The 10,942-nt window shown below is 36.6% G+C and overlaps 1 long non-coding RNA gene across 1 annotated transcript in view; it reads right to left on the bottom strand.

The window, feature by feature from the left end:
* Positions 1-308: 308 nt before the first annotated feature.
* LOC105422682 (uncharacterized) overlaps positions 309-10,942 on the bottom strand; it is a 64,398-nt gene continuing 53,764 nt past the window's right edge. The window contains exons 2-3 of the long non-coding RNA XR_016141131.1: positions 4,048-4,210; positions 309-2,517 (exon numbers count right to left, since the gene is read on the bottom strand). This is a non-coding gene — a long non-coding RNA (uncharacterized LOC105422682). The remainder of the gene's footprint in view (positions 2,518-4,047; positions 4,211-10,942) is intronic.

Below are 10,942 nucleotides of genomic sequence, written 5' to 3'. Positions count from 1 at the left end.
ATTTTTCAAAATTCATCTCATCCATTGTCGACATTTACCTTGTCATTTGGTAGCACACAAATTAAAATTTTTCGCAATCCAACGGTCACAAAAATATGCACATGATAAATATAAATTGATAACACCCAAAATTAATTATTCGGTCTATGACAAGACTTCAAGAATTCTATCTTATCACATCATTATCTATTGCATAGTAGGAATGTTTCTTGAAAAAGTTTTTTTACACAATTTATTAATATTCATCATTATTAATATCAATTCTTACTGCAAATTCTTGAGCAAGGATAGATGTCGCCGATATGCCATTTGTTTTTTTTTTTTTTTTCATATGTTATGTTTCCTAATGCAATCACGCAATACACATGATTAATGTCAATATTACACAAGCGTCCCGCTAGTAAATTAAATTAAATTTCGTAGATCTTCGTAATCGCTAGTATGCTAATACAATTTTCACATAGCCAATAATATCGATCAATGCCTCAATTGATATCATCTCTTGATTGATACACCTCACCTGTCGTGATCACATTTGCATGCGGTGTTAGATACATTTCCACGGTATTTCCACTCCGTTGATCCTCACGGCAGTGACGCCGCGATTTCCGTAAACAATCAGACAGTCGACCGGTTCGTTTCCATGGTACCCGACGCGCATGACACCGAACTTATCCTTACGGAATCTTACGACGCAAGTGTGTAGAGTGGATAAATACTCCGATACATGTTCCCATGGAAAACCGGATCGCAACGTACGGATCGAGACCGGCGAAACGGATCGTAGGTGGGAGTGTCGATCGTGCGTGGCGTAGGTGCGTGGACGCGCAAGGCCGAGGCGTGAGCATTCTTACGCCCACGTGCAGCTCGCAACAATGTGAAAGCCATAGAGATAGAGATAGTTACAAATTATCGAAACGCTAGAAATAGTTTAGGCAACGATCGTGACACAGGCGCTTCCGTAATACTGAATTAATGAAATGGTCAACCTAGAAAAGGTTAATTTGATCTCTTCATTCTTTCGGGTGTTTTATAATTTATCACGGAGTAGATTGTACTTACGAATAATTAAATTTAAATTAAGTATGTTTTTTGTGTAATGTCTAGAAAAACTTTAAATTCTAAAATATAGAAATTATTTTAAACTTTAACGATCTAATCTTTTTATGGTTTTCAATAGATATTCAATGTACCAGAGACATATTGGATATCTAATTGTACATAGGTTATAGATATTTGGAGATAGATTTGTGTGTGTGTGTGTGTGTGTGTGTGTGTGTGTGTGTGTGTGTGTGTGTGTGTGTGTGTGTGTGTGTGTGTGTGTACCATATCCAATATATATCTAATATGTACTAGAGTCGTAATATAGACAGACTGATCTACTATGCTAGAGGTCCCAGGTTCGATTCTCGGTAGAGCAAAAATATTTACGCTCGTCTCCTCTTGGAAGGCAATAGCAAACCGCCAAGAGTAACTTTGCCATGAGCGTCTCTCTCTATCAAAAATTTGCCATTCGAAACCGGCGTTAAACTGTAGGATCCATATACCTGTGTATAATCGTCATGCGCATCACAGGTATATGAGAGAGATCATCACGCTCGGACACGAGCAATAGGACTGGATGACGATATATTTAACAAAAAGACAAAAGTTAAACTACTATATTTCCGCCATGAAACAAGGTTTTGTTTATTTTTATTATTTTTTTCCGAACCAAATAGAAATTTTCTCAGCAGAGTTACTCTAGGCGGTTTGCCAGACCTCCGTAGAGGAGAGCCGTCGCTTGTAAATATGTATAGTCAATCGGAATCGGGATTCGAACTCTCGAAGATTCGACCTCTGACTTACGACCTCGCGCTAACTCGCAGAGCCATAACGCGCCTCAGATTAGAGATATATTAATTATATCTCTCATAGGATATTTAAATTTAATATTTTACTTCATTTTCTTAGTAAGTCTTCAGTATTTGACATTTAATTTTAATAATCACACATTTGACAACTATTAAAAGATTCCGTACAGTTTTCTGCATTGTAATAAATTTTTGTTTAATTTTTAATCTTTAGCCATGTTAAATCATTTTTATACCTTTTTGTACAGCAAATAATATCGATCAGTTTACATAAAAACATATTCTCATTGAATTTCACCGTTGCTATTGTTATGGATGTCTAGCTGGAGCTTCCGTATATTGAACATCACATTCGCCAGGACAATACCAGAATCCATTTCCGGTTTATGGTCATCTGGAGAACTCCAAGAACAGTAATAAAGTTACACATAGTCGGAGCACATAGTCGTGTCGTGCAGTCGTCGGCGTCGCGTTGACAAATTGTGTAGTTCGCCATTTTCGTCCGAGTCATATCCGACTGCTAACAATGAATCGTTTATTTACGAGCGGTCTCGAGCCGTGAAATGGGATACTGGCATTTAATTCTACGACGATCATCGACGAACGTCCATTCGATTGTCGATAAACAGTGACCCTCCGTCGTTGGCGGGAATGTTACCATTTCCTATCGGCAAAGACAAACTACTGTATGGCGATACCATAGCAGAAACAATTAAACTGAATAGATCTCCTGTCTTTTTTTTTTTTTCTTCAGTTTGCACACGGTAGTTCATCCTTGTCAACAAAGAACATTAGTTTCTACGTTTCAGAATCGTTTTCTATATACGGAATGTAAAATGTAAGCTGAAACACAGTAAAACGCGTCGTTATCGCATTATCGTGCAATTAAATGTTTAATTAACGGAACGCGTAAATAACGGGGATTGGCGTGTTTTTAATGAGAATGTGTTCTTGAATACGGATTAGGTAGGTCGAATTAATAAAATGGAAAGATAAAATGTATTAAATACACCGTAGTCGAGCCAATGAACATAATACACGCATTATTCATTGCTAATTAATTAAATAACATCCCGTAAATAATGATAATAGGTTGCACAAACTTTTGTGCAAATGATATAATGTCTGCACAATCTGTTGCAAAATAGGAAAAGTATATAAATAAATAATTAAACATATGTATATATATATATATATATATATATGCTCAATTATTTATTTTATATATATATATATAATAGTATATAAACTTACCATTAATCGATATTTAAAAAGCATTGAAAGTTTATATATTATAATTGCAGAAATGAAACTATTGCCTGTTTTTGGACTTTATAAATTATGTTATAATAATAATAATAATAATAATAATAATAATAATAATAATAATAATAAAATAATAAATGTTATAATTTACGTAACATATGATTTCTTTCCAAAAGCAAAAAACAGATCTTGTTGTAAATAAATTATTATTATTATTATAAATTATTATAAAATTGATAAAATCTAAAAATGTGTAGTATTTTCGTTTCTATAATTTAAATATTTCCATATAATTGATAAATAAATGTCATTAATATTTTGTCCTATAAAATAACAGCGACAGCCAAATAGCGATAAATTTAAATGCGACGAGATAACTGACTGAGATGTAAATCAATATTAAAAGTGACTATAACATAATAAATATTATAGTTTAAAAAAATTTAAATTGACATTAAAAAATCCACGATGTGGCACAGCTGAAAATTCGGGTGTGTGACTGCAAAGTGACGCGGGAATTAACGAAAATAGCTTTTACTCCAGCCCCTTTCCAGCCGTGAAAGCAACAACGACGATCGCGGTGATTCCGCGGGGAAATTCAGTGTTCATTAGTAAATTAAACGTTTAACGCGCGATCGACGATAGCGAATATCGAGCCGAGGCGTTTGCGAGCTCGCAAGACGAGTGTGGTACGCCGGAATCCGAATACCTGCGGTATCCTCCGCGTAGGTTGTGCAACAGGACAATACATATGCGAGCGAATATGTATGTATATATGTGTGTGTGTGTGTGTGTGTGTGTGTGTGTGTGTGTGTGTGTGTGTGTGTGTGTGTGTGTGTGTATGTGCGTACATAGGAGTGAGAAATACACGTGTATGTACGCGTGTACGTACATATCATACGTACGATCTATGCGGTTATATACGTACGTGTTAATATGACCGCGTCCATTGGGAAATCGCATCCCAAAACACCACGTCGGTGGCCATATCGGATAATTAATTATCGTTACGTTCAGCGACGATCAGCCGCTAATCAGAATAACGATAATTGATCGACTCGCTCGTGCTCGTATCCCGCAACCGGACTTACCTGAAACATGCGAAAAAAAAAAAAGAGCAATCTGATTAGTACAAATGTTACATGTGTAATCAAAGGCTGTAATATCGGCGCAACGCACAGAGCAAATAAATTCCACACCGGATGTAATTACATAATCGTGTCCTTCATTTTTCTCATCGTGCTCATTTGCACATTGAGAGCGGGCTTTTGTAAATAAATATACCGTTTCACGGGGATATGTTTTTAAATCCTATTATATTATCTGAGAGAGAGAAACGGAATCTTCATTTTTCAAGCAAAAAGGACAGAGGCAGCCGGCGTTGGCTGTTTTGTTGGCGGGATAGCTTACAGAATGTGCCCGCGCGATAATTAACGAGCCATTCGTACGGTTTGTTTTTCGCACGAGCCCTACGTCGGGGCTATATACATATATAATTGGTCGCGCGCGAAATAATTCTTATTGGACGACAATGTGGTCGGGGGTAACACAGTCCATTAACGTAATGGCGACGATATTGCTTCCATAACACGGAGACGATTTGGATACGCATCTCGTCCGTGATGTATGTACGAGTTACAAGTGGTAAAAACGCATGGAGGGATACTAATTGGCATGCAATTACATTCGCTAGGCGTAATACTGAGCTAATTAGATTAATGAGATCGTGTCGAGTATTTACGCGTATTGAATTGAATTACGCGCACAATCGACTTGTTCATTCGATCCGAAAAAAAGACATGGGAAACAATTGGCAGAGCTTCAAATCTCTTGTCTGCGAAAATTCGAAATTTCCAAATAAAACTATATGCACTTTGAAAATATGTCCGTTTAATGAATAAAAACAAATATAAAATTTAAAATAATGTAGCACAAACGTATTTTATAAATCTTATCTCTTTTAAATTTCTTGCTATGGCTGGATCAATCCGCAAGGACCGCACCATCAATAATGCCGACGATTTAAGAGTAGAAGTTTGAACATTCAAATGTAAAATCGTTATTCGCGACTCATGACCTTTTCTTCGAGGATGTGGAATTAGGTTAATCATTAATGACGATAAGTGCACACGGGTCATAATATTTTCGTCCGTTATATTCACAGCTCCGCCACGTAATGTTCGCTCGACTAGTTAAATATTTAATCTGCCCCAGTTCTCTGATCGATTTTAGCACCAAAAGTTCTCGCCTACTGACCTGATCGCTCGAAATATGACAATGTTGAAAATTTACGCTATTTTTGCTACGTTCGCTACTCCTTCATTTACGAAGTTTCTGATGTTCGACAGTTTTTATTTAAATTTTGTGTTAATTATCTCTAGTAGTAGCTGTACGAGATTAATTCGAGAAAATTCATTATCTCAGAGTTTATCTTAGAGTTCATTTATTTAATTCAAATAAAATTGTAATCTTCCTATACTTCAATTCGTATAATTCAATGCTCTTCTATTTACCTAAAATAAGATAATCAATCGTGCAAACTTCACGTTTGCAATCAAATTATAATGAAATATCGCCCAAAATGAAAAATCAATACGACTACTTTGAAATTAACTTAATATTTCATAATTCCGTCAAGTAACTCTTTGCTTCAGAAATACGATAATCTTGAAAATTTCTCTTACAGAAAGTAACAATCATAATTCGACACGCGATTCGACACTTGAAGTTTCCATTATTCAACGTTATGATAATTATTTCATTCGATATTCAAACTGCAGTTGATGCAATCTTTTGCGACCTATCTCAAACTTAAAGACTAGCGGTTAAATCTCGTACCGCCAACGGAAAATCAATTTGTATGTATCAATGTAATTTCACCATCAATCCTCTTTCAGACTACGAAGACAATTATTATAAAAGCGAGCAAGATAAATAAATCCATTCATCCGCAAGACGTAAACGCCTGTAGAATTGATTTTCTATCTGTCATGATAGCATCATCTATGACGACATACGTGTTTTTCACCTCGAGATATAATTTAATTAATTTACCATATTACAATATATTTATGTTATTATAAGCATAAAAAATAAAAATGAATAAGCTAAATAAATAAAATACAGCAAATAACAAGAATTAAATTTTGAAATATTTTGCACGATAATTGAAATAAAGTTTACTTCAAATTACGTTAAAGAATGCCGCAAATCCGTAATGGTTTCTTCGAGCATAAATGTTATATATAAATTTTATATATAAGTGTATTTAAGTAATTGAAATTCACGAAATATCGGGCCGAGGAAAAGCGTCGGGAAGTATTGGAAGAGAAACCGTAGATTGATTATGTGTTGAAAATTTTAGATAAAATGTTCACGGAATTTAAGTATTTATAATAAAATTTTTTTTATTTGTCAAAGTAATTCATTCTATATTTCTCGATTAAATATTATGTGCTCCATTCTTACTCTATTCTTGACGTTGCTCTATTCTTTCAACTACTTGAAATTTTATTTAAATAATTTGATTAGAAATCTAATATACAAATAAATTTATACATATCTGAGTAAAAAAAATAAAAGTGAAAAATAATCAAACTTTTCAGCATTATTCTACGTTTGACAACTTTAAATCTAAAAACATCAATTTTTATATACTTTCTAAAGTTTTCTTTTTGCTTCGCGATAAAAAAAAAACTTTTCTCGAACAACTTATAAAAACAAATAAAATTATTGTTTAACATCTGGAAACAAATATCAATCAATGTAATTAATAATATTGCAATATTACGAAGAAAACTTTAAATGTAGAAAAAAATTGTTATGTCAGGGAGAAATAAAATGGAGTTAGATTCTAATTAGATTAATCGTACATTACAGTTAATGCAGTTAGCTTCTGCGGTACTTTCGGTATTGTACAACATGCTAGCCAGTTACGTTATCCAGTAACTAACCGTCGAGATCGCGAATCCGTGAAAAATACATCAAGTAGTAGCGACTGGGAAGTGTGTCGGCTGCTATGTTACTCGGAAAGAGAAGCGAGGCCGACTTCGTCCGACAACAATGTGCAGAATACACGCGAGGAAGCCGTTTCCGCGTATTTATCATCTCTTCTTTTCTTCCACTGACGCGTACAATTTCACGTAAATTTCCACGTTGTAATACCTTAGGATACAAATATATACATATATATCTGCAGGTAAAAAAATAATCTCATGGGTATCCTTGCGAATTGATAGTACGTCGGATGACGGTTGACGTAATACGCTTGATTAACCACGTTCGATTTCCCGTCGCCCACCATACCCCTTATCCGATCCATAAATCATCCCGCGGCTGTTAACACGTTGCAACGAACATTTCAAGATGGATAAACGATCGTCTGAAGTGTCATAATCCATGAGCAAGCGTGGAAAAATGACGAAACCGCGTCGGGCGTTGCAAAAATCGCGTTTATAATCTTCTAATTAAAGACCGAGGCGGAAGAAGCTAGCCGAGGTCGTCCGGTAATTACTCGGCTGATCCGGTCAGGTGAGAAAATATCTTCTGTCCTCGTCGTCGTCGTCGTCGTCGTCACCAATGGGATTTCTCTCGGCGCGATTTTAAGGCTTCCCAGTCGGAAAACTGATTATTTCTCGGTACGCGAGGTGTCGAATGCACATCGCGGTGCGATGCGATCTCGTGGACGTTGTATCGGCGACGTTGTTACGGCGCGAGCCATGCTTCATCATTTTTGCCATTACCATTACGTTTATTATCCTAACAGAGCGTTGCTAACCGAGACGTACGTTTCACGCCGAGGTGGGTGGTCTTCCTCTCCTCTCGTTCTCGCCTCGAACACACGTCGAAACACAGCTCACGCTCCATATGCCACTTATATCGCGCTATATCAAGATTAATCACATTATTCTTCCATTTCTGATTCGTATCTCACGTTCCAAGATTTCCATTGTACATGACGATAATTACGGGTTTCGAGCCACCTCCGTCTAATAAATACGATGATGTATGTCGAGATGAACGCCACAATCTGACACATATAACGATTTCCGTGAAAACAGGACCGTTATCGACACAAGACGTGATACAGTTATACGACAAAAGCCGAGAGAGTAAACTAATAACAATCAACATTTGAGTCATTCTGCATAAAACGATTTTCTAAGCGTTTAACTCTGCAGTAAATAAAAAAAAATTAACAGATGAGAGTCTTTTTTTATAGATAACAAACAAAAATATAATAAAATCTTATCTTATCTTATATCTTTCAATTTCCTGAAATATTTGATCTTTTTTTTATTTCTATTCTTTTATCTTTAAACATTTATTATTATTATTAGATTATATTTTACTCCATTTGACCTGGTCAGTTTTTTGTTAGTTGTTAACTTGGAAATAACAATCAAGATACTCCTAGTTCAGGCAAAAATTATAGTTTTTGTCTCATCAATAAATAATTAGCTATGATTATTATTTATCAACCCATCTGACTTGGTCAATTTTTAACTTATTGGCCAGAAAATATTAATTAAGATATTCGGAGATTTCGGATATTCTAACTTCTAATAGATCAATATTTGAGATCTTTTCTGCTCAATCGGTTCCTACGGTAGATCATTTATCTAAAAGTTTTCTTTAGAAAAACAGAATGCGTGCAAACACCGAATACCGATGTTTATGGACAAATTACGCGGCATACTTCCTTTTCGTTTCAGACTAAAGTCGTTCAATAATGATCGCGTTGCGGCCAAGGAATTTGCTTGAAACTAAAAACGACAAATTATCCCTTTGAAAAGTCAGGACATGCAGGACATGTCTTTTACCTGTCGAAGATAGCAGGTAAATCATGTTGCTTAGAAATATTTTTTCCAGCGGCTTAGTGCTCTTATTCTTTTCTTCTACTTGCCATTTTCGACTCGCTTCTAAACAAACGAAATTAGCCTGTAACTATTTTCGCAGAACATAAGGGTACATTTACAGAAAATAATTAGATTCATTTTACGCAGCGAAATCATTACTTCGCAGTAGAAATTATCAACTTATAACCGTCACTATATGATATAATTATCATTATATAAGAAAATGAAAAACAAAAACATATTATTATCAAAACTTGAAAACCGGCAAAATCTTTGATATAATAAAAAAATTCACAATCTAATTTTTTTGTTTATTTAGGATTTAAGAATTTATTTGGAAAATAAAGTGAAACGAGCATCTCTGCCGGGAAGGATTCATTGGCGCAGCTATGGAGAAGCAATAAGAACGTGGAATTTTCTGGAGGAATAAATCGCGCCTCCACGCCTACATTGTGCAGCATTTGGCCTCGTCTGTGAGCAGCGACATCAAGATGCAAATCAAAGTCCGGCTGTATAGGTGCTGGTACACCTTGTGGAACCACGGCCGCAAAGGTGCGCCGTGACACGAGCCGTACTCGCGGTTATCGAGACACCTTTTATCTTCGATCGAGCGGAGCGCATTTACATTCCGCTCCTCCTCCTCCTCTCCGCGAGAGCGGCGACGGGCAGGGATCACTCACGTAGGACCCGTCGTCATCGCGACGATGATTCATAAGTCGTGACGGAGACCACGAGACCACGAAGCGTCGTGATTCATCCGCGATTCGCGATGAAGAAAGCGCGAATTCACCCTCGAGCGATGCACCGTTAGAAAGTGCACGCGGATGTAAACACACCTTTTTGAGCCGGGAAACCTTTCGGATATATTCATAAAGGAAAAGAGGTGCTCTGTATTAAGGAGAGAAGCGAGAGAACCTGAAGCCTGGGAAAATATTATTTAGATTTTCACATTTTATCAAAATTTTTTTCAAAATGTGAAGAACAAAATTATACCGTACTCTCGACGATGTCATTATGCCGGAAAAATTCGCGATTAAATTACGCAATATTACAGCTTCCTAGATTAGCGCATTGCGGGCGTACCGTAAATGTAAATTAATAAAGTCGATGGAATCGTTAAGCGAGTTAAATAACGAAGCGCGCATATAGGTATACGGATAACAAATGACGGCGCTAGCGCGGCGGTACTTCCCTCATTAATTGGACCATAATTTCCTACCTGGGTAGGAAATGGAACATAAATCGTAAGTGTGGTAACGGTTCCTTTTTCCAACACCGTCCAATTAGAGGAAAGAAAAAAAGAGCGCGGCGCGGCGCAGGTGGGTAAGGGCGGAGGTTTCCAACCAGCTAGGATTACCGGCGGCTTATTATTTCGCTTAATTCACGTGTAACTGGCGCAATGGCAGAACGGAGTTACGCAATATCTGCCGCATTACAACCGAAACGGTGAAACTATTCGCGCTGTTTATCGGGCGCGGACACGCGCGGAGCGAGCGAGGAAGCGAGAGAAAGGCGCGCGGACGGAGTTCTCCAATTGTTCCCACGGCTCGATCCGGTCAATTTACGCACAGCGAGAGCTTACGAATTACGGTACGAACGAGAGCTGCTCGCATCCTCTATCTGATTAAGTTTGATCGGACTACGCGGGATCGGGTCGTGTCTCCGTAACCGATACGTTTCATGCGCTCAGAGAATATTTTCTGCAGTTGCTCCTCTACCACTCTCACATAATTTTAGCGGGATTTTCAATTATACAAAAGAATATACGACATTAGAATCTGAATGATGGGTAAAAAGTTTATTTAATCTTGCTATAATTTTTTTCACATTTTCTATAGAATAACTGGATATAAAAAAGTATCCAATAAATAATAAGTTTTTTTTTTTTATCACATGCCGCAGGTGAGAAAACGAGAACAATACGTGTGTTGGAATTAATAAAAGTAAATAAACCGTTTGTGTAAA

The sequence above is a fragment of the Pogonomyrmex barbatus genome, unplaced genomic scaffold, assembly GCF_055798465.1.
Source record: "Pogonomyrmex barbatus isolate J1 unplaced genomic scaffold, ASM5579846v1 scaffold8, whole genome shotgun sequence".
NCBI classification, from domain to species: Eukaryota; Metazoa; Arthropoda; class Insecta; order Hymenoptera; family Formicidae; genus Pogonomyrmex; species Pogonomyrmex barbatus.
This window is presented reverse-complemented; position numbering and strand designations above follow the sequence as displayed.